At 39.7% G+C, this 23,000-nt stretch overlaps 1 non-coding gene across 1 annotated transcript; it reads right to left on the reverse strand.

Annotated features, from left to right (window-relative positions):
• Nucleotides 1-20,555: 20,555 nt before the first annotated feature.
• Nucleotides 20,556-20,628, reverse strand: TRNAY-AUA. The gene has a single exon. It is a non-coding gene; the product is annotated as a tRNA-Tyr (tRNA).
• Between the last annotated feature and the right edge of the window lie 2,372 nt (nucleotides 20,629-23,000).

A 23,000-nucleotide genomic window follows, 5' to 3' on the forward strand; every position in this document is an offset into this window, starting at 1 on the left:
TTCATTCTTTTACACGTGGTTGACCAGATTTCCCAGCACCACTTGTTAAAGAGATTGTCTTTAATCCATTGTATATTCTTGCCTCCTTTGTCAAAGATAAGGTGTTCATATGTGCGTGGATTTATCTCTGGGCTTTCTATTTTGTTCCATTGATCTAGTTTTCTGTCTTTGTGCCAGTACCATACTGTCTTGATAACTGTGGCTTTGTAGTAGAGCCTGAAGTCAGGTAGGTTGATTCCTCCAGTTCCATTCTTCTTTCTCAAGATCACTATGGCTATTCGAGGTTTTTTGTATTTCCATACAAATTGTGAAATTATTTGTTCTAGCTCTGTGAAGAATGCTGTTGGTAGCTTGATAGGGATTGCATTGAATCTATAGATTGCTTTGGGTAGTATACTCATTTTCACTATATTGATTCTTCCAATCCACGAACATGGTATATTTCTCCATCTGTTAGTGTCCTCTTTGATTTCTTTCACCAGTGTTTTATAGTTTTCTATATATAGGTCTTTAGTTTCTTTAGGTAGATATATTCCTAATTATTTTATTCTTTCCGTTGCAATGGTGAATGGAATTGTTTCCTTAATTTCTCTTTCTGTTTTCTCATTATTAGTGTATAGGAATGCAAGTGATTTCTGTGTGTTGATTTTATATCCTGCAACTTTACTATAGTCATTGATTAGTTCTAGTAATTTTCTGGTGGAGTCTTTAGGGTTTTCTATGTAGAGGATCATGTCATCTGCAAACAGTGAGAGCTTTACTTCTTCTTTTCCAATTTGGATTCCTTTTATTTCTTTTTCTGCTCTGATTGCTGTGGCCAAAACTTCCAAAACTATGTTGAATAGTAATGGTGAAAGCGGGCACCCTTGTCTTGTTCCTGACTTTAGAGGAAATGCTTTCAATTTTTCACCATTGAGGATAATGTTTGCTGTGGGTTTGTCATATATAGCTTTGATTATGTTGAGGTATGTTCCTTCTATTCCTGCTTTCTGGAGAGTTTTTATCATAAATGGATGTTGAATTTTGTCAAAGGCTTTCTCTGCATCTATTGAGATAATCATATGGTTTTTATTTTTCAATTTGTTAATGTGGTGTATTACATTGATTGATTTGCGGATATTGAAGAATCCTTGCATCCCTGGGATAAAGCCCACTTGGTCATGGTGTATGATCTTTTTACTGTGTTGTTGGATTCTGATTGCTAGAATTTTGGTAAGGATTTTTGCATCTATGTTCATCAGTGATATTGGCCTGTAGTTTTCTTTTTTTGTGGGATCTTTGTCAGGTTTTGGTATTAGGGTGATGGTGGCCTCATAGAATGAGTTTGGAAGTTTACCATCCTCTGCAATTTTCTGGAAGAGTTTGAACAGGATAGGTGTTAGCTCTTCTCTAAATTTTTGGTAGAATTCAGCTGTGAAGCCGTCTGGACCTGGGCTTTTGTTTGCTGGAAGATTTTTGATTACAGTTTCAATTTCCGTGCTTGTGATGGGTCTGTTAAGATTTTCTATTTCTTCCTGGTCGAGTTTTGGAAAGTTGTACTTTTCTAAGAATTTGTCCATTTCTTCCTCATTGTCCATTTTATTGGCATATAATTGTTGATAGTAGTCTCTTATGATCTTTTGTATTTCTGTGTTGTCTGTTGTGATCTCTCCATTTTCATTTCTAATTTTATTGATTTGATTTTTCTCCCTTTGTTTCTTGATGAGTCTGGCTAATGGTTTGTCAATTTTTTTGAATTTACCAAGGCTAGCTTTATGGCCCAGGATGTGATCTATCCTGGAGAAGGTTCCATGTGCACTTGAGAAGAAGGTGAAATTCATTGTTTTGGGATGAAATGTCCTATAGATATCAATTAGGTCTAACTGGTCTGTTGTATCGTTTAAAGTTTGTGTTTCCTTGTTAATTTTCTGTTTAGTTGATCTATCCATAGGTGTGAGTGGGGTATTAAAGTCTCCCACTATTATTGTGTTATTGTTAATTTCTCCTTTCATACTTGTTAGCATTTGTCTTACATACTGCGGTGCTCCCATGTTGGGTGCATATATATTTATAATTGTTATATCTTCTTCTTGGATTGATCCTTTGATCATTATGTAGTGACCTTCTTTGTCTCTTTTCACAGTCTTTGTTTTAAAGTCTATTTTATCTGATATGAGTATTGCTACTCCTGCTTTCTTTTGGTCCCTATTTGCATGGAAAATCTTTTTCCAGCCCTTCACTTTCAGTCTGTATGTGTCCCCTGTTTTGAGGTGGGTCTCTTGTAGACAACATATGTAGGGGTCTTGTTTTTGTATCCATTCAGCCAGTCTTTGTCTTTTGGTTGGGGCATTCAACCCATTTACGTTTAAGGTAATTACTGATAAGTATGACCCCGTTGCCATTTACTTTATTGTTTTGGGTTTGAATTTATACACCATTTTTGTGTTTCCTGTCTAGAGAATATCCTTTAGTATTTGTTGGAGAGCTGGTTTGGTGGTGCAGAATTCTCTCAGCTTTTGCTTGTCTGAAAAGCTTTTGATTTCTCCTTCATACTTGAATGAGATCCTTGCTGGGTACAATAATCTGGGCTGTAGGTTATTTTCTTTCATCATTTTAAGTATGTCTTGCCATTCCCTCCTGGCTTGAAGAGTTTCTATTGAAAGACCAGCTGTTATTCTTATGGGTATTCCCTTGTGTGTTATTTGTTGTTTTTCCCTTGCTGCTTTTAATATTTGTTCTTTGTGTTTGATCTTTGTTAATTTGATTACTATGTGTCTTGGGGTGTTTCGCCTTGGGTTTATCCTGTTTGGGACTCTCTGGGTTTCTTGGACTTGGGTGATTATTTCCTTCCCCATTTTAGGGAAGTTTTCAACTATTATCTCCTCAAGTATTTTCTCATGGTCTTTCTTTTTGTCTTCTTCTTCTGGGACCCCTATGATTCGAATGTTGTAGCGTTTAATATTGTCCTGGAGGTCTCTGAGATTGTCCTCATTTCTTTTAATTCGTTTTTCTTTTGTCGTCTCTGATTCTTTTATTTCTACCATTCTATCTTCTAATTCACTAATCCTATCTTCTGCCTCTGTTATTCTACTATTTGTTGCCTCCAGAGTGTTTTAATTTCACTTATTGCATTATTCATTATATATTGACTCTTTTTTATTTCTTCTAAGTCCTTGTTAAACCTTTCTTGCATCTTCTCAATCCTTGCCTTCAGGCTATTTATCTGTGATTCCATTTTAATTTCAAGATTTTGGATCAATTTCACTATCATTATTCGGAATTCTTTATCAGGTAGATTCCCTATCTCTTCCTCTTTTGTTTGGTTTGGTGGGCATTTATCCTGTTCCTTTATCTGCTGGGTATTCCTCTGTCTCTTCATCTTGTTTAAATTGCTGAGTTTGGGGTGTCCTTTCTGTATTCTGGCAGTTTGTGGACTTCTCTTTATTGTGGTGTTTCCTCGCTGTGTGTGGGTTTGTACAGGTGGCTTGTCAAGGTTTCCTGGTTAGGGAAGCTTGTGTCGATGTTCTGGTGGATGGAGCTGTATTTCTTCTCTCTGGAGTGTAATGAAATGTCCAGGAATGAGTTATGAGATGTCTATGGTTTTGGGGTGACTTTGGGCAGCCTGTATCTTGAAGCTCAGGGCTGTGTTCCTTTGTTGCTGGAGAATTTGCTTGGTATGTCTTTCCCTGGAACTTGTTGGCCCTTGTGTGGTGCTTGGTTTCAGTGTCGGTATGGAGGCGTTTGATGAGCTCCTGTCAATTAATGTTCCTTGGAGTCAGGAGTTCCCTGGAGTCAGGGTTTGGACTTAAGCCTCCTACTTCCAGTTATCGGTCTTATTTTTACAGTAGTTTCAAAACTTCTCCTTCTATACAACACCATTGATAAAACATCTACGTTAAAGATGAAAAGTTTCTCTACTGTGAGGGTCACTCAGAGAGGTTCACAGCGTTACATGGAGGAGAGAAGAGGGAGGAGGGAGTTAGAGGTGACCCAAATGAGATGAGGTGGAATCAATAGTGGAGAGAGTGGGCTAGCCAGTAGTCACTTCCTTATGTGCACTCCACAACTGGACCGCTCAGAGATGTTCACGGAGTTATACAGAGAAGAGAAGAAGGAGGCAGGAGACAGAGGTGGCCAGAAGGATAAAAGGGGGAAATGAAAAGGAGGGAGACAGATCCAGCCAGTAATCAGTTCCCTAAGTGTTCTCCACCGTCTGGAACACACAGAAATTCACAGAGTTGGGTAGAGTAGAGAGGGGTTAGGGAGGAGATACAGGTGACCTGGTGGAGAAAATGGAGAGTCCAAAGGGAGAGAGAGCAGTCAAGCCAGTAATCTCGTGCCCTAGTGAAAAACGGGTCCTGAAGATTGGGTTCTTAAAGGTACAAAATTGGTAACAAATAGATAAAAGCAAAAATTAAAAATCTAAAGTAGAGTTTGGAATTTCAAAAATGCGATGTTAATGAAAAGAAGAAGGAAAAGAAAGAGAGAAAAAACGAACAAAGAAAAACAAACAAGGTCGCGAAAATTATAAAGAAACTACAGGTACAAAATTGATAACTAATACCAAAAAGCAAAAATTAAAAATCTAGAGTAGAGTTTGGAATTTCAAAAATACAACGTTAAAAAAAAAAAAGAAGAAGAAAAATAAAGAGAGAAAACAAACAAACCAACAAAAACAATGTCGCAAAAATTATAAAGAAAATACAGGTACAAAATTGATATCAAATACCAAAAAGCATAAATTAAAAATCTTGAGTAGAGTTTGGAATTGCAGATATACGATGTTATATAAAAGAAGTAGAGAAAGAAACAGAGGGAAAAGAAAGAAAAAAAAAGTCACAGAAATTATTAAAAAAAACTATAGGTACAAAATTGATAACATATACCAAAAGGCTAAAATTAAAAATCTAGAGTAGAGTTTGGAATTTCAAAAATACAACGTTAAAAAAAAGAAGAAGAAGAAAATAAAGAGAGAAAACAAACAAACCAACAAAAACAATGTCACAAAAATTATAAAGAAAATACAGGTACAAAATTGATATCAAATACCAAAAACCATAAATTAAAAATCTTGAGTAGAGTTTGGAATTGCAGATATACGATGTTATATAAAAGAAGAAGAGAAAGAAACAGAGGGAAAAAAAGTCACAGAAATTATGAAAAAAACTATAGGTACAAAATTGATAACATATACCAAAAGGCTAAAATTAAAAATCTAGAGTAGAGTTTGGAATTTCAAAAATACAATGTTAAAGAAAAGAAGAAAAAGAAAAAAAAACAAAACATGGTCAAAAAATTATAAAATATATATATGAAGTTTGCTGAAGAAGAAAAAAAAAATAGGGTCTTTTTTTTTTTTTTTGCAAAGTAATAGTTATAAAAGTGAAAATTAAAGGACAATAGAGGACTTAAAATTTTTTTTTAAAAAAATTAAAAAAAAGAAAGAAAGAAAGATTGATCGTAAAAATAGTAAAAATATATCTAGGTCTTTCTCAGGTTTTGTTGTGAGTATTGTGGGTTCAGTTCATTTTTGGCAGTTCCTTAGTCCGACTTATATTTCTCAAGATCTATAGGCCCCTTCCTATGTAATCCGTAGTAACCACAGGGTTTTAGTCTATGGCCTGTAGCTTCCAAGGCGTTTCTCTCTGTTATAGCTTCTTCTGTTTGCTGGTCTCTTCAGTGTCTGGTTCCCGCCCTGACGCAAAGGGGATGGTTGAGGACACTTTTTTTTTTTTTTTTTAATTTAGGCTCACTTGTTCAGCCGCGCTGTGGGGAGGGAGGGAGGGATGCTGCAAACAGATAACACTGGCGTGCGCTCGCAGTGCCTCAGCCACACTGGGTCTGCCCCCGCTGACGGCGCGTGTAGTCTCCCTGCCCACACTGCTCGGGTTCTAGGTTGTTCCGCGGGGAACAATCAGAGGCCGGCCCTGGGCTGAGCTCCCAGGTCCAAGCCGCTCAGGTTCAGGCACTCGGGTAGTCCTCAGAGGCGCAGACTCGGTTGGGCCTGCGTTTTGTGCTCTTCCCAGATCCGAGCAGCTCAGGTGATGAGGTGTTTGGCGGGCACCAATGCTGCGACTTATCGCCTCCCCGCCACTCGGTTATCTGGGTGTAAAACTGGCGCACCTTCTCAGGCAGATGTTGACCGTCCAGACCCCCAAGAAGTTTTAGTTAGCAAAGAAGCCTGCTTACAGTTTTATAGATAGTGTCTCTCTGGGGCTACGATTGCCCCCTTCCGGCTCTGGCTGTCTGTCACTGGAGGGGGAAGGTCTGCAGCCGGCTATCTCTGTTCAGTCCTTTGTTCTGTGCGCGGGCCTGGCAGTGTCTTAGGTTAGGGCTGGCTTTTCGCGTGGTAGATATCCCACAGTCTGGTTTGCTAGCCCAAATTATTTCGCTCAGATAGCGCTCAGGACATTCGGGCTGATTCTTACGCTAAGGGACACAGCCCGCGCCGCGCTTCCCTGCCCAGCCCCCGCTTGCTAATGCCGTGTGCAGGCGTCTGCGCTGCTTCTCTGCTGGGGGAGTTACCGTAGGGCTCACAATCTGCGATTTTTAATTGTTTATTTTTTTTTTCCCTCCCTTTTATGTTGCCCTCGGTGCTTCCAAAGCTCGGCACAGATTCGGCAGTGAGAAGGTTTCCTGGTGTTTGGAAACTTCTCTCTTTTTAAGACTCCCTTCCCGGGACGGAACTCCGTCCCTCCCTCTTTTGTCTCTTTTTTTGTCTTTTATATTTTTTCCTACCTCCTTTCGAAGAGTTGGGCTGCTTTTCTGGGTGCCTGATGTCCTCTGCTGGCATTCAGAAGTTGTTTTGTGGAATTTACTCGACGTTTAAATGCTCTTTTGATGAATTTGTGGGGGAGAAAGTGTTCTCCCCGTCCTACTCCTCCGCCATCTTGGCTCCTCTCTTCCCTTGTTTTTTAAATTTATTTGGCTGTGCCAGGTCTTCATTGCTGCTTGGGCTATGATCATGCTTCTCATTGCTGTGGATTCTCTGGTTGCTGAGTGTGGCTTTAGGGCATGCGGGTTTCAGTGGTTACAGTTCCCAGGCTCTAGAGCACAGGCTCAATGCTTGTGGTGCATGGGTTTAGTGCATGTGTTCTGTGACATGTGGGATCTTTCCAGACCAGGGATTGAACCTGCGTCTCCTGCATTGGCAGGCAGACTCTTTATCACTGAGCCACCAGGGAAGCGCTCCCTTGGTTTTGATGACATGATACTCCTCATGTTTTTTCTCATAAAATCTGCTCTCTTTAATATTTTCTTTTTTGTTTGATGGAGATATTAGCCAGTTGGTCACCCAAGTCATAAACCTTTGACTTTGTTTCTTTCCCATCTTCACCACTCCAATTTGCCTTCACTTTCTAACATTGTTCTTACTACTACTTCCTTTGTTTTTGGCTTCGTTTTGTCTCACTTGGGTGACTGACATCTGCAACACCCACTTACATACCTTCAGGCTTGTTCTTCCTAACACTGTCCTCCAACAACCAGCCAGAGTGATCTAAAATGCAAATGGCCCCATCATCTCTAGCCTGAAGCCTTTCAATCGTTATCCATTGCTTACAGGAAAATTTGCACACCTTCTTGATCTAACAACCAAGGTTCCTGATTGTCGAGTCTCCCCCAGCCTCTCTAGGCTAATTCTTCTCCAGAGCTTGACTCATGTTTGTTACACAGATTCATGCTCTCTGTATGCATTGTTTATGCTCTGTCTTCTGGCTTGAATATTATCTTTGAGGATTACTTGTACACAACTCTTATAATTTTAAAGACTCATTTCAAGATCCAAAGCTTTCAGGAAATCCTCTCTGTCCCTCTTAGGCAAGGTCAAGTTTCTATCTCTGTGCTCCCCAAATTGTTCTACTACTTAGACTGTGTCTGTTGGCATAATTATAATCTTACTTTTCTTCCCAGGTGGCTCAGTGGTAAAGAATCCACCTGCCAATGCAGGAGTTGCAGGTTCGATATCTGGGTTGGAAGATCCCCTGGATGAGGAAGTGGCAGCCCACTCCAGTATTCTTGCCTGGAAAATTCCATGGACAGAGGAGCCTGGTGGACTACAGTCCATGGGGTCACAAAGAGTCCAACGTGACTTAGTGACTGAACGCTGATGCATGGTCTTACTTTGTGAGTTGAGAACTGGCTTACCTTTCTCAGGGTCTTTCATGGTTTGTTTTCTATGAACTCATATGGTTTCTTGTGTCATCTGGCCTCTCTCGTTCATTATTCATGGAAGTTTAGTAAACATTAATTGCTTCTGTGTAGGAATTATTAATATGTTAGGGATGACAGATAGAAAAATAAGTGAGATGTGGCTCTTGCCCTTACTTATCTCAAAGTATACAATATGCATTTTATATTTGTGGACAGTTGGGGAAACCAGGGTAAGATTCTCCTGAGCACATTAGCAACCTGATGGCACTGTGTTAGCACCCAGATGAGCCTTGGAGAAGTGCTCTGTAGTGAAGTCATGCCACGAAAGGCTGGTGCAGAGGTTCCCTGTGGCCAGTACGTCCACACCACTTGCTTCTTTTAGAACGAAGGGAGCCACAGACTCTTAGTCAGTTTGTTCCAGTTAAGTAATCCTGAGCATTTCAACAGTAAGATCAGTTACAAGATGAAGCATTTGAAAGTCTGATATTTCTCAATAACACTACCCATAGCATAATAAAAGACCTTTATGAACAGTGAAAGGATTTATGGCAGTTGTCAGTTGATAAAGTTAGAACTGAAAATATTTTTGCTCATCAGAAACTCAGACTGCTTGCTTTCAACCCTCATTTCCCCATTCTCTCATCTTGATTCTAAATATTACTCTGTTTTTTATTGTTATTTTGGTTGTAAAGGATTAGGAAATGTTATAGTAAAATGTTGTAGGAACTATAGAAGACTGGATGTGCTTGGTATAATGCCTGGTCCTTTGTAATATTAAACAATCAGTGTAGAGAAACAAAAACGGGTGTCTTGGCAATTTTGTTAGGTATCCAAAAAAACCCTTACAAGACAAATTAGAGAAGCAATGCTGCCTCTCTTTTTATCCTGTGACAGAGAGCTAATTCAGCTTCTTTAACAGAAACTCAAATAAACCCAGCCCTTTCAAAAAGCCTTTATGCTCAATGTAAAGGAAAATGCGTCTTCAAATCCTAAGAGTTCAGCTTCCACTGGTTTCAATGGGAGCTGTGCATTCAGAGCCAAGGGCTAATTTTGGGCTGTGTGCTTCCCCAATAAGTTCTCTTGGGTGATCATTTTAGCTTCAGCAAAGTGTTTCCTCTAGCTATAAGAGCCAGTGTTTAAAAGTTTAAAGCAATGTGAATAGGCCAAAATCTAAATCAATATTCTATAGAACAAATAAAGAGAAAAGAGAGCTAGGCAGCAGGCACATGGAATGTGCTTCAATTCCCTGGTAGGCAGATCAAGGAGTTTTCAACAAGAACTTAAAAATAAAAGACCTAAAAAACAGATGTTAACACAACTGTTCTTTCCCCACTCAGTGAGAAATGACTGTTTAGGTTTTCAGATCAAGACCCAGGGGTCACAAAGGGAAATGCCACGGTGTAGTGTCAAGTGAGAACCAACAGGCAAAAGGGATTCAGATCAATAGGCAGCAGCTTCCTTATCTTCCTCAATGCCAGTTATTTTTACAGCATTTGTAGTGACTTTGTTTCACTTTTAGGTATATTACTTTGGTTCATGTATGAATTCATATGGAAATTACACGGTATGAGGGGTTGTGTTTCTCCTTTCCCCTACCTACCCTTCCTCCTTCAACTTAGAGGTTTCTTACTAATATCATTTATGAGGAGGACAGCTTGCCTGTCAGTCTCTAGGGCTCTGAAGATGACTCATTATCTTTTGCCCTTTGAGGACTTTGAGGGATAATAGCTTCAAACTGGAAGGAGACACTACATTGAAAGAGCATCTCAAAGCAAGTTCATCACAGTTTAACACAACATTTGACTTCACTGTAACAGCAACTTGAGAAGTGATCATAGGAAGGGAAAAAACCTGGGGCTGTATTGGACCTTTCATATTCTTTAAAAGAGAGTTTAGTATAAGATGGTTTAATTGCCGAGATGCAAAATGCATTTTATTATGAGGAAAATTAACCTTTTAAGAATATACTGTAGCAATAATAAAAATAAATGGAATTTGTAGAGTGGTTTATATTTGAAGAGCATATTTTTACATCTCTTGTCCCTTGAGCCTCTAAAGCAGTTTATAAAAGGATTCCCCCATTTTCCCCCCAACATATGTTCCTAATAGGTAAATACAAAAGTCCAAAGAAATATTCAGTGAGGAAAAACTAGGGAGGTCTGAATTATAAAGTAACCATGCTTAAAATATGCAGTGATATATTTAACCACAATTAAAAACAAAGAAAAGGCAGTGTTTTAACTTAAGTTACAGAAAACACATCAGGGCAGTAAATGCATGAGGGCAGTATCCCAGGAGGTGGATCCTCCTTGAATTAAGTGTTACTAAATCACTGAAAAGGTATTACAGGTACCCTACCTTCCAATTCCACTGGCCTTTCTATTTTCTTATCCTGTGGAAACAGAGTTTTCTGAATTTTCTGGCTCTATTTTGAGATAATGATAAGTATTTTGAGTAAAGTACAGAGGAATTCTTCATGTGGGGCTGGAATAAAAATTGAGGTCTATATAGAGGTTTCTGAAAGATTTTGAAAGAGTGAATGGAGAAAGCCCTGGTGCAGGGGTGGGTGAGGGGACAGTGGTAAGGGAAAGCGGGAGGCCAACACCTCCATTTGAGACACAGAGGCAGTCCTAGCAACCACACACATGAGCAAAGAGCTGGTTAACCCGTTAGCTTGACAGGAGAGAAAGGTTTGTGTTAAGGGGTTGGGGAGAACCCTGGTGGAAAAGAAGGTTGGGGCCCGTGTCTGGAAAACAGAACATTAAGCTAAGGAGTTTGAAAATTCCCTGGCAAGATGAGCAACCAAGGTTTCTGAGAAGGGACATGACTCAGTGAAAGAGGTATTTTAGACAAATAAATCTGGCAGGAATGTTCAGATAGGGAGTAAGACTAGTATTCAAGGGAGCAATTAGGAGGTGACCCCAGGAAGCCCCAGGCATCAGGTGATAAAAGTCTAGACTTAGTCTAGCTATGTACAAATCTCACATGTTTGGGGAACACAACATTTTCTAGTGTTCTCTAGAGTCTGTCAGTCTCGATAGCTTCAGATCAAATAGGACACTTAAAAATTTGCTGCAGGGATGTGGACGGATCTACATTGTTAACTAGAGAAATAAAACTGCTACGGAGTCCATCTGAACTGAAAGGTGGAACTGCACAGACTGGGAATAGCAGACAGTCAATTTATACAATCCTTGAAGACTGTAAGCAGAAATTACTGCCTTATCTAGGAGGGAAAGGGTTTTTATTTCAGAGTTTTGGAGACTGACCAAAGTTGCCGGTGTTCCGAAACTTTAGCCCTCAGGCCTTGGCTTTCCTTGGATTAGTTCCTATCGCCCACCTCATGAACTCCTTGAGGGGCTCACTCATTGGTGAGTAAAGACTATTGCCTTTCTTGGGAAGGCTGTGTGTGTGTGTGTGTATTCTTGTGCGTGCACGCTTGCACCTGCACTCAGTCATCTCTGACTCTTTGGGGCCTGTAGCCCGCCAGGCTCCTCTCTCCATGGGGATTCTCCAGGCAAGAATTCTGGAGTGGGCTGCCATTTCCTTCTCCAGAGGATCTTCCTGACCCAGGGATCGAACCTGCGCCTCTTTTGTCTTCTGTGTTGACAGGTGGGGTCTCTACCACTAGTACCACATGGGAAGCCCTTTGGAGGCACCGGCTTAGCCAGTCAGTGTCCAGGCCTATAGCTTGGTTAACTGGCAGCAGATGATTTCTTGCTTACTTTCCTGGGGCTGTTTTTTCAAGGAATTATTACAGAGCAGAGAGGTTTAAACCAGGAGCTCTGGCATTGCTAAATATTGGCAAGGTCAAATTCTACTGAACTTTGGGATTAGTAGTGATCTGACTGTATTTTCCTTTGGGTACTTCTGCTCTCCGCAGCTCTATTTTTTGTGATCCTTGTTCCTGAATGTCTCTTTAAGCTAAGATGTTGTTCAGGAGTTGGTAGAGCTGGCAGACTACAACGTTGCATGCTGTATTATTCATTGTTTGGTGACTAGACTTCATATCGGTGGTAAAAATAAACACGATGCCTCTCAGCTTACTTCAGTCCTTTCAGTCCTCTTGTGAATGGTTTCCTGGAACTGTGCGACTCCCTTGAAACAAAGCATGAAGAAGGAGAAGATGGGGGAGGGATTAGGGGAGGAGGGGGAAGGGAGAGGGTCAGGATCAGTCTCAACCGTGGCATAATTTTTAGAAGCAGGCTGGATGACACATTCAGTTTACAGAGAAGGGTAACAATTGCCCTGTTGGCACTCTAAACATAAAGTTAGTGTTTCCTGCCACAACTGTGGCTTTCCTTTCCATTCTTTGGTTTGGAAGCAGTCATTTTAATATATAGACACCTCTCTATATAAATTATGTTGCAATTTTTCTCATTAAGATGGAGGAACCGATTTCTGGCCATGATGGTTTCAACTTTACTTCATAAATGAACCAGTAGGTGTTGCTATGCTAGCACTAATGTGGACTCCATAAAAACTAACTGGTCACTTTGTGGTGAGTGGGTCCCCAAATAATTCTTATTTGTGCGTTCCTTCTCAAAGCTCAAAACACTGCTCCCCAATACTGAAGTTCTAATGGCTTTATTTTGACGGCAGAGGATTTTAAATGAAGATCCCCTATTCTGCTGTGTCTGTTCACAATACTGAAAAATAATTTCATTGACTTTCCAGTAGTTAAGTTGTTTTGGTCTTTGGAGGAATAATTGATAACCAATTTGTATAACTGGAAAAATATTTTTTCTCCTTCACTCTTCCTAATTTCTGCACTTCTTTTGTAATGTATATTATCATCACCCCAGTGTCCCAAACATACATTAAAAAAAGAAAAAAGAATCTTTCTACTATAAGCCTACAGGCATAGATAACCTTTGAAACATGCTCTTGCTTGTCAAACAAACAAGTGTATTTACACAAGATCTAACTCTTCACAATATACCTCAGCATCTCAAGTATGTTTACATTAAAAAGTGTTTTTCTATTCCTGTGTGTATGAAGAAATAAATGATTTCCTTGTGTTATCCTTTGTAAGGCTGCTGCTGTATCAATTATTAGGCAGAAACAGACATTGCTACTTCTGTTTTTGCCTTTAAGTTGATAAGCAAAAACTAAAAACTTAGAAAAATATTTTCAATTTTTATATTGAAAGCTGAAGTTCTTAGAATTAAAAAAGTTTGATAATTGATTTTTAGGCAGTCCACCAATTATTTCAATGTGTGATTTGATGAGGAAAAATGCAGTTTGTGTACATTCTACTGCTTTTGCATCTGAAGTTTCCTCAGTTGTACCTAGTAAGTGAAATTGCATGGTGAAAATATGAACCTGTCAAAGCTGCTTTTCTCTTTTTTAATTGCTAAACACAGCAGAGACCTATACACTTCAGATGAAAACTCATGCTTTGATCTTAAAACACTGTTTAAAGAGTGTGAATGTATATTCTGATACAGAGCAAAAGCAAAGGCACTTGGTGAAGGAAATAAAAAACAAAGCTTTAGAAAGAAACGAGAGAGATGGCTGGGGGAAATCTCAAGAATGAATGGAAAAGTGAAACTGTTATATTTTTGTTTTCATAGTGGCAAAACTATTTAATAATATGAAGCAATAACAGTTTATTGAACCTGTCACAGGTAGGGCTGAATCACATGAGCCAAGGCGGACATAGATTTTTCTATAAATTGCTCAGTGCTCATTTAAAAATGATCTTTAATAAAACAGTGAAATACTTCAGTTGCATAAATCTCTTAGAACTTTCTAAATAGGAAAACAATAATACACCTTAAAGAGTGGGGTTTGGAGCAAAGTAAATAAAACTAAACATTTTTCTGCATTATTTTATAATGAATTTTCATTGATTTTCTTGGTTATATGATTTGTGGCCTGTGGTCTTTCCCCCTGCCTCCTTCCCTCTCTCTCTCTCCTTTTCCTTCATGATCCCTTTTCGCATCTTTCTGAGTGGTGTCATCTGGGGGCAACTTCAAAATAATTAGCTGAGTGAGATTGCACAAGGTGAAGGAAAAACACTCAGTTTTTCTCCCTGTTGAGTTTCATTAGTGAAATGCTCTGAAGTCATGGGTGGTGAGTGTGAAAATATAGAGCTGTAGATTGGGTGGTAATCAACTTGATGTTTGTAGTAACCAGAGATGTAGGATTCTAATCATTCCCTTGTACCAGCACATGGAAGCTGAGTTTAATTCAGCTAAATGGCCCATGATACAGACTCCCCTTCAATCTGATTTCTCCCCTCTGGTAAATTCTTAATCAGAATTTCCTACTATTTAGTAACTAAATTAAAATCTGTAAATTGTAGGCAACTGCATATAATGCGATGATGTATCCACAAGCATTGAAATTACTTAGAGCATTTCATGTAATGAGCATTCTAACATAATGCATTTAAGCTTTGTGATGGGAAAATAATCCGGTTAGATATCACAATAAAGCATAAAGGATCACTTATCTTTACTTGTGAAGAAAAGATGTAAAATGTGGATGCTTTTTCTCAACAAAGTAGTAATTTAAAAGTAGTTATGAACTTTTCACTTAAATAATAAAGGTATTTATAAACTGATTGCTTAATATATATGTATATATCAGATGTTTAGATAAACATTTTATGTACCTTCATTTGATCATTACAACAATTTAATGAGGTAGCTACTTCTATTACTCATTTTCTACATATCAGAAAACTAGGACTCAGAAAAGTTAATAATTTGCTCAAGACCACTCAACTACTGGTGTTGGAGCTAGGATTCAAATTAAGGTATGCCTGATTCTAGAGTCTGGGCTCTTTATGCTATGGAAATATAATCATAAAATTTTTGTACATTTAGTTTTTATTATTTTCATTTATTTTGTATGAAGTATTCAACTTAAAATGTGATCAAACCAAAGAAGCAATTGTGAGTGGCATATTTATTTAGTGGAATATTTATTTATCAGACTCCCTGCCCTGCTGGCCTTTGGAGTGGAAAGCTGAGCACTGATATGTGACTCTGAAATAGTAAGTCAGTAAAATATGAGACTATGGAAGACTACAGCAGATGAGAGTAGTGGGGGAAGACTTCCTGAAGGAGGCAAAACTTCTAAGTGAATCCTGTACAAATACATCAGTATCTGAAAATCACCAAAATAGATAGGTAGGACAGTCTGAGAATATTATTAAAGGTGAATGAGTTTGCTGCTAGCAAAAAGTGAGGTAAATATAAGAGCTTAGCATTTCTTAACCATGGTGGCATATTAGAATCTAGAGTGCTTTTTAAAAACACAGACATCTAGGCCCCACACTTGACCAATCTTAAAATTCTGTGTTGGAGAAATTTGGGCAATGGTATTTCTTAAAAGTTTTAAGGAATTCTAGTGTACACCTGTTGCTGAGAATCACTGATAACAGCTGTATTGATGTATTTGTGTTGGGGTCAAGTGGAAAATGAAATAGAATAGGCTTATACAGCTACAAAAGATGGAAAGATTTTGATGTTAGACTTGATGGTATAGACACATGACTATAACTAGATAGTCTTGATCAAGAGAGGTCAATTCAATTCAGCTGACAAAAACTGAAATCTTATATGTACAAGGTACTGTAGAGGGACCTGACAAGTTGAACCAAATCTGACCTTTGCTCTTTAATGTTTCATTAATGTAGTAGGAGGTACACTCATAGCTTCTATCACCAGTCACATCCACAACTGGGTATTGTTTTTGCTTTGGCCCCATCCCTTCATTCTTTCTGGGGTTATTTCTCCACTGATCTCCAGTAGCATATTGGGCACCTACCGACCTGGGGAGTTCCTCTTTCAGTATCCTATCATTTTGCCTTTTCATACTGTTCATGGGGTTCTCAAGGCAAGAATACTGAAGTGGTTTGCCATTCCCTTCTCCAGTGGACCACATTCTGTCAGACCTCTCCACGATGACCTGCCCATCTTGGGTGGCCCCACACGGCATGGCTTAGTTTCATTGAGTTAGACAAGGCTGTGGTCCATGTGATCAGATTGACTAGTTTTCTGTGATTATGGTTTCAGTGTGTCTGCTCTCTGATGCCCTCTCGCAACATGTACTGTCTTACTTGGGTTTCTCTTACCTTGGATGTGGGGTATCTCTTCATGGCTGCTCCAGCAAAGAGCAGCCGCTGCTCCTTACCTTGGAAAAGCTGTGGATGTGACTGGTGATAGAAGCAAGGTCCAATGCTATAAAGAGCAATATTGCATAGGAACCTGGAATGTTAGGTCCATGAATCAAGGCCAACTGGAAGTGGTCAAACGGGAGATGGCAAGAGTGAACGTCGACATTCTAGGAATCAGCAAACTAAAATGGACTGGAATGGGTGAATTTAACTCAGATGACCATTATATCTACTACTATGGGCAGGAATCCCTTAGAAGAAATGGAGTAGCCATCATGGTCAACAAAAGAGTCCGAAATGCAGTACCTGGATGCGATCTCGAAAAGGACAGAATGATCTCTGTTCGTTTCCAAGGCAAACCATTCAGTATCACAGTAATCCAAGCCTATGCCCCAACCAGTAACACTGAAGAAGCTGAAGTTGAACAGTTCAATGAAGACCTAAAAGACCTTTTAGAGCTAACACCACAAAAAGGTGTCCTTTTCATTATAGGGGACTGGAATGCAAAAGTAGGTAGTCAAGAAACACCTGGAGTAACAGGCAAATTTGGCCTTGGAGTACAGAATGAAGCAGGGCAAAGGCTAACAGAGTTTTGCCAAGAGAGAGCACTGGTCATAGCAAATCCCCTCTTCCAACAACACAAGAGATGACTCTACACATGGACATCACCAGATGGTCACATCGAAATCAGATTGATTATATTCTTTGTAGCCAAAGATGGAGAATCTATACAGTCAGCAAAAACAAGACCAGGAGCTGACTGTGGCTCAGATCATGAACTCCTTATTGCCAAATTCAGACTTAAATTGAAGAAAGTAGGGAAAACCACTAGACCATTCAGGTATGACCTAAATCAAATCCCTTATGATTATACAGTGGAAGTGAGAAATAGATTTAAGGGACTAAATGTGATATATAGAGTGCCTGATGAACTATGGAATGAGGTCTGAGACATTGTAGAGGAGACAGGGATCAAGACCATCCCCATGGAAAAGAAATGCAAAAAAGCAAAATGGCTGTCTGAGGAGGCCTTACAAATAGCTGTGAAAAGAACAGAAGCAAAAAGCAAAGAAGAAAAGGAAAGGTATAAGCATCTGAATGCAAAGTTCCAGAGAATAGCAAGGAGAGATAAGAAAGCCTTCTTCAGCGATCAATGCAAAGAAATAGAGGAAAACAACAGAATGGGAAAGACTAGAGATCTCGTCAAGAAAATTAGAGATGCCAAGGGGATATTTCATGCAAATATGGGCTCGATAAAGGACAGAAATGGTATGGACCTAACAGAAGCACAAGATATTAAGAAGAGGTGGCAAGAACACACAGAAGAACTGTACAAAAAAGATCTTTACGACCAAGATAATCACAATGGTGTGATCACTGACCTAGAGCCAGACCTTCTGGAATGTGAAGTCAAGTGGGCCTTAGGAAGCATCACTATGAACAGAGCTAGTGGAGGTGATGGAATTCCAGTTGAGCTATTTCAAATCCTGAAAGATGATGCTGTGAAAGGGCTGCACTCATGCCAGCAAATTTGGAAAACTCAGCAGTGGCCACAGGACTGGAAAAGGTCAGTTTTCATTCCAATCCCAAAGAAAGGCAATGCCAAAGAATGCTCAAACTACCGCACAATTGCACTCATCTCATATGCTAGTAAATTAATGCTCAAAATTCCAAGCCAGGGTTCAGCAATATGTGAATTGTGAACTTCCAGATGTTCAAGCTGGTTTTAGAAAAGGCAGAGGAACCAGAGATCAAATTGCCAACATCCGCTGAATCATTGAAAAAGCAAGAGAGTTGCAGAAAACATCTATTTCTGCTTTATTGACTATGCCAAAGCCTTTGACTGTGTGGATCACAATAAACTGGGGAAAATTCAAGAGATGGGAATACCAGACCACCTGACCTGCCTCTTGAGAAACCTATATGCAGGTCAGGAAGCAACAGTTAGAACTGGACATGGAACAACAGACTGGTTCCAAATAGGAAAAGGAGGACGTCAAGGCTGCATATTGTCACCCTGCTTATTTAACTTATATGCAGAGTACATCATGAGAAACTCTGGGCTGGAAGAAGCACAAGTTGAAATCAAGATTTCCAGGAGAAATATCAATAACCTCAGTTATGCAGATGACACCACTCTTATGGCAGAAAATGAAGAGGAACTAAAAGGCCTCTTGATGAAAGTGAAAGAGGAGAGTGAAAAAGTTGGCTTAAAGCTCAACATTCAGAAAACTAAGATCATGGCATCTGGTCCCATCACTTCATGGCCAATAAACAGTGTCAGACTTTATTTTTGGGGGCTCCAAAATCATTGCAGATGGTGATTGCAGCCATGAAATTAAAAGACACTTACTCCTTGGAAGAAAAGTTATTACCAATCTAAATATCATATTAAAAAGCAGAGACATTACTTCGCCAACAAAGGTCCATCTAGTCAAGGCTATAGTTTTTCCAGTGGTCATGTATGGATGTGAGAGTTGGATTGTGAAGAAAGCTGAGCACTGAAGAATTTATGCTTTTGAACTATAGTGCTGCAGAAGACTCTTGAGAGTCCCTTGGACTGCAAGGAGATCCAACCAGTCCATCCTAAAGGAGATCAGTCCTGGGTGTTCATTGGAAGGACTGATGCTGAAGCTGAAACTCCAGTACTTTGGCCACCTCATGCGAAGAGTTGACTCATTGGAAAAGACTCTGATGCTGGGAGGGATTGGGGGCAGGAGGAGAAGGGGATGACAGAGGATGAGATGGCTGGATGGCATCACCGACTCAATGGACGTGAGTCTGAGTGAACTCCAGGAGTTGGTGATGGACAGGGAGGCCTGGTGTGCTGTGGTTCATGGGGTCGCAAAGAGTCAGACACAACTGAGTGACTGAACTGAACTGAACTGATACTGATAGCTGTTAAAGTATGTGCATATCAAGGACTATAACAGAAATTCAGACATGCTCTGGCATAGAAATATTCTACTTCTGGTTGTAAATGTCTAAAGATTACCAAAAGAAGATAACTCTCATTGGCATTTTGACCCAAAAGTAAGCCCGAATTTTTGAGAGACATGAAGCAAAGAGCATTCTTGGTTCAGAAATTAATGGCATTCAGAGGCTCAGAATTTATTTGTGGATGAGGGCAGGAATCACATTGAAAAGGAGCTGATGAGAAGGAGAGAGACCTCAAAGAAAAAGACAGGCTGTGAGTCCAGCATGCCGACATGCCCATCTGAAGGCTGAAGTGTGGTCCCTGATACTTGACATAATAAATTCCATGTTTCTCCTCAGAAAGTCTGCATGTGCTACTCATAAAGTGCAGCTCAAGGTTGCCTGGGGGAGAAAATAGTAAGAGAAGGAGGGACAGGCCTGCCATTGCACAATGTTAAAAATGCTGAAAGATTATGTTAAATTCTTATGACTGTTTTAAAAATGTTTTTTCTTGGTGTCTTCATTACTCAATCTTCATCGTTTTGTTTCTATGTGGGATGGTTATCATCAAGCCTATTCAGTTCAGTTCAGTTGCTCAGTCTTGTCTGACTCTTTGTGACCCCATGAATTGCAGCACACCAGGCCTCCCTGTCCATCACCAACTCCCGGAGTTCACTCAGACTCACGTCCATCGAGTCAGTGATGCCATCCAGCCATCTCATCCTCTGTCGTCCCCTTCTCCTCCTGCCCCCAATCCCTCCCAGCATCAGAGTCTTTTCCAATGAGTCAACTCTTCACATGAGGTGTCCAAAGTACTGGAGTTTCAGCTTTAGCATCATTCCTTCCAAAGAAATGCCAGGGCTGATCTCCTTCAGAATGGACTGGTTGGATCTCCTTGCAGTTGAAGGGACTCTCAAGAGTCTTCTGCAGCACCACAGTTCAAAAGCATCAATTCTTCGGCACTCAGCCTTCTTCACAGTTCAACTCTCACATCCATACATGACCATAGGAAGTAATTGTAGTGAAAGTGAAAGTTGCTCAGTCATGTCCAACTCTTTGTGACCCCATGAATTCTCCAGGCCAGAATTCTGGAGTGGGTAGCCATTCCCTTTTCCAGGGTATCTTTCTTTCCTTTTGAGGTCTCTCCCCTTCTCAATCAGAGACTTCCCTTAATGCCTTCCTGTTTGAGTCAACTCTTTCTTTTTTGGTTTACTCTTTTGGCTCATGTCTTTTGGGTTGCTCCCTTCCTTTTATGAAGTTGCTCAGTTGTGTCCGACTCTTTGCGACCCCATGGACTGTAGCTTGCCAGGCTCCTCCATCCATGGCATTCTCCAGGCAAGAGTACCTGAGTGGGTTGCCATTTCCTTCTCCAGAGGATCTTCCTGACACAGGGATTGAACCAGGGTCTCCTGCATTATAGGCAGATGCTTTACCATCTGAGCCACCAGGGAAGCTCCTTTTACTCAAGCACATTCCCCAAAACTTTCTAATAAAGGGTATGAGAAAAACCGTATGTGTTCTTGTATGTCTGATAATGTCTTTATTCTTGACATTTTTCTTCTTGCAGGAAAATTTTAGTATTTCCTCTTTTTCGTAGTGTTTCGAAATATTGTGAGGGCATCTCCTAATATGACTATTTTCATTTGTTAATATTTCTGTTCTTTAAAAAAAATATTTCTCTTCTTTTAGTGGGTTACTTGAAGCTGGAAACCAACCTTATAAACTTTGGAATTTTATTTTGTACCTTTTCTTTGATAATTTTCTTCTCTCTATATGTCAGATGTTGAACCTCCTAGCACAAAACCTGTATTTTATATCATTTGTTTCAGACTTTCCATCTTTTTTCTGTTGTTTTTTAAATTATTTTGCTTAATATTTTGAGAGTTTTTATTTTGTTTTCCAAACCATTATCATTTATTTCATTAATATTTTTAATTTGAAAAAGCCCTTTCTTGTTCTTTAACTATTTCTTTTTTCGATGCACCTTGTTTGATGTGTAATAATAACTAAGGGCTTTTAAAAATTATTTAGTTTTTGCTTGTGCTGGGTCTTCGTTGCTGCACGGGTTACTCTCTAGCTGTGGTTCGCGGGCGTCTCACTGTGGCGGCCTCTCGCTGCTGAGCATGGGCTGTAGGGCGTGTGGGCTTCAGTGGTTGTAGCATGCGAGTCAGTAGTTGTGTTTCCTGGGTCTAGAGCGCAGGCTTAATAGTTGGGGCTCACGGGTTTAGTTGCTCCGAGCATGTGGGATCTTCCTGGACCAGGGATTGAAGCTGTGTCTCCTGCATTGGCAGGGGGATTCTTTACCACTGAGTCACCAGGTAAGCCCCAACTAAGGGCTTTTTTTTTTTTTTTTAGTGCTTCAGTATTTGTTTTTTTTTCTGGGATTATGCATTCTGATTGATTTTTACCTCTGTCTTGTATCTTGAACATTTTTCTCAAGTCCAGTCTTGTCCATATTTAAAAGTAAGATCTCAAAAACTGAATGGGAAACCTGTGTTTTTAGATGTGGCTCATGAACTGGAAGGGATTATTTTGCTGTTACTATTTGGGAGGCTGATGCTTAATGCTAGAGAAGTGCTGTGTGTCAGAATGTAGTGGTCTTTCTCTAGGCTTATTCAGTTTTTCAAGAGGAAAGACGTTCATTCTTCTTCCAAGGGTATAAAGAAGCTAGTTACTGGTGTTTACTGCTGTTTTCTGTAATGTGTGGCTCTTGAGTCCAGAATTTGTTGGAAGCTAATTGACATCTTTATTAACTTCATCCTTCTGTGAAAGCATTCTAATCTGTGTTTTTGCTCATATCATTTATTATTCCTGTATCTGCCTAACATTCTCCATAATTTTGTTGTAACTTTTCACTGCCCCTCCCTGGCTTCCGTGCGAGGTCTCCCAGGCAGTGTTGTTAGGATCTTTGCTGGGCATTCCCTCCATGTGTTTCGGACTTTGTTCTTGAGTAAGTAGTACTTGTTATAGGTTCATGACTTCTCTTCTTTGGTATTTTTTTTAGTGAGGTTTTGGGATAAGCACAGGTAAATTTGTATGTATAATCTACATCTTTAGGTCAAACTTAAGGCCTGATTGGATTTTAAATTCTTCTATAAAACCTTCCTTTCTTGACTTCTTGATCCATGCCAATAGGTCTCTTCTCAAAATTCCTACTGTAATAAAATCAGTGTTTTCATTTGGCACTAATAATCATCTGACTTTTTCTCTATATTGATTGCAGATTTTTGGTCAGATCATGGCTTATATTTCTTTTGAATTCTCCCAGTACTATTACTTATACTGGACGAGTAGTAGATGACTTGCAAACAATTGTTGATTAATTGGATTTAGGAAATGAAGGATTAAAAAAGTTGCATGCATGACTAGTAGTAGAAGTCTTGGTGGTAAAGTGATAGAAATACTGGCAAAGACAGAGAAATTGGAGAGGGAAGTTAATGAATGCAAGTGGACATTTGTCAGACGTACTGTTTGCTCAGAATCCTTAAATATACTTTCTAACTTGATGTTGCTTACCTTAATCTCTCCAAAGCTGAGGGCAATAATTCACTCTTCCAGCTGCCTCTGCAGATATGATGTATGTGTTCATTCGCTCATGTCTGGCTCTTTGTGGCCCCATGGACTGTAGCCCATCAGGCCCCCCTTTCCACGGAATTTTCCAGGCAAGAATATTGGAGTGGGTTGCCCTTTCCTACTCCAGGGGATTTTCCCAACCCAGGGATTGAACCCGTGTCTCTTATGTCTTCTGCATTGGCAAGCGGATTCTTTACCATTGGCGCCACCTGGGAAGCCCAGACTGTTTTGCAGATATGATGCAGTTATG

Source organism: Bubalus bubalis, chromosome 9, assembly GCF_019923935.1.
Source record: "Bubalus bubalis isolate 160015118507 breed Murrah chromosome 9, NDDB_SH_1, whole genome shotgun sequence".
NCBI lineage: Eukaryota > Metazoa > Chordata > Mammalia > Artiodactyla > Bovidae > Bubalus > Bubalus bubalis.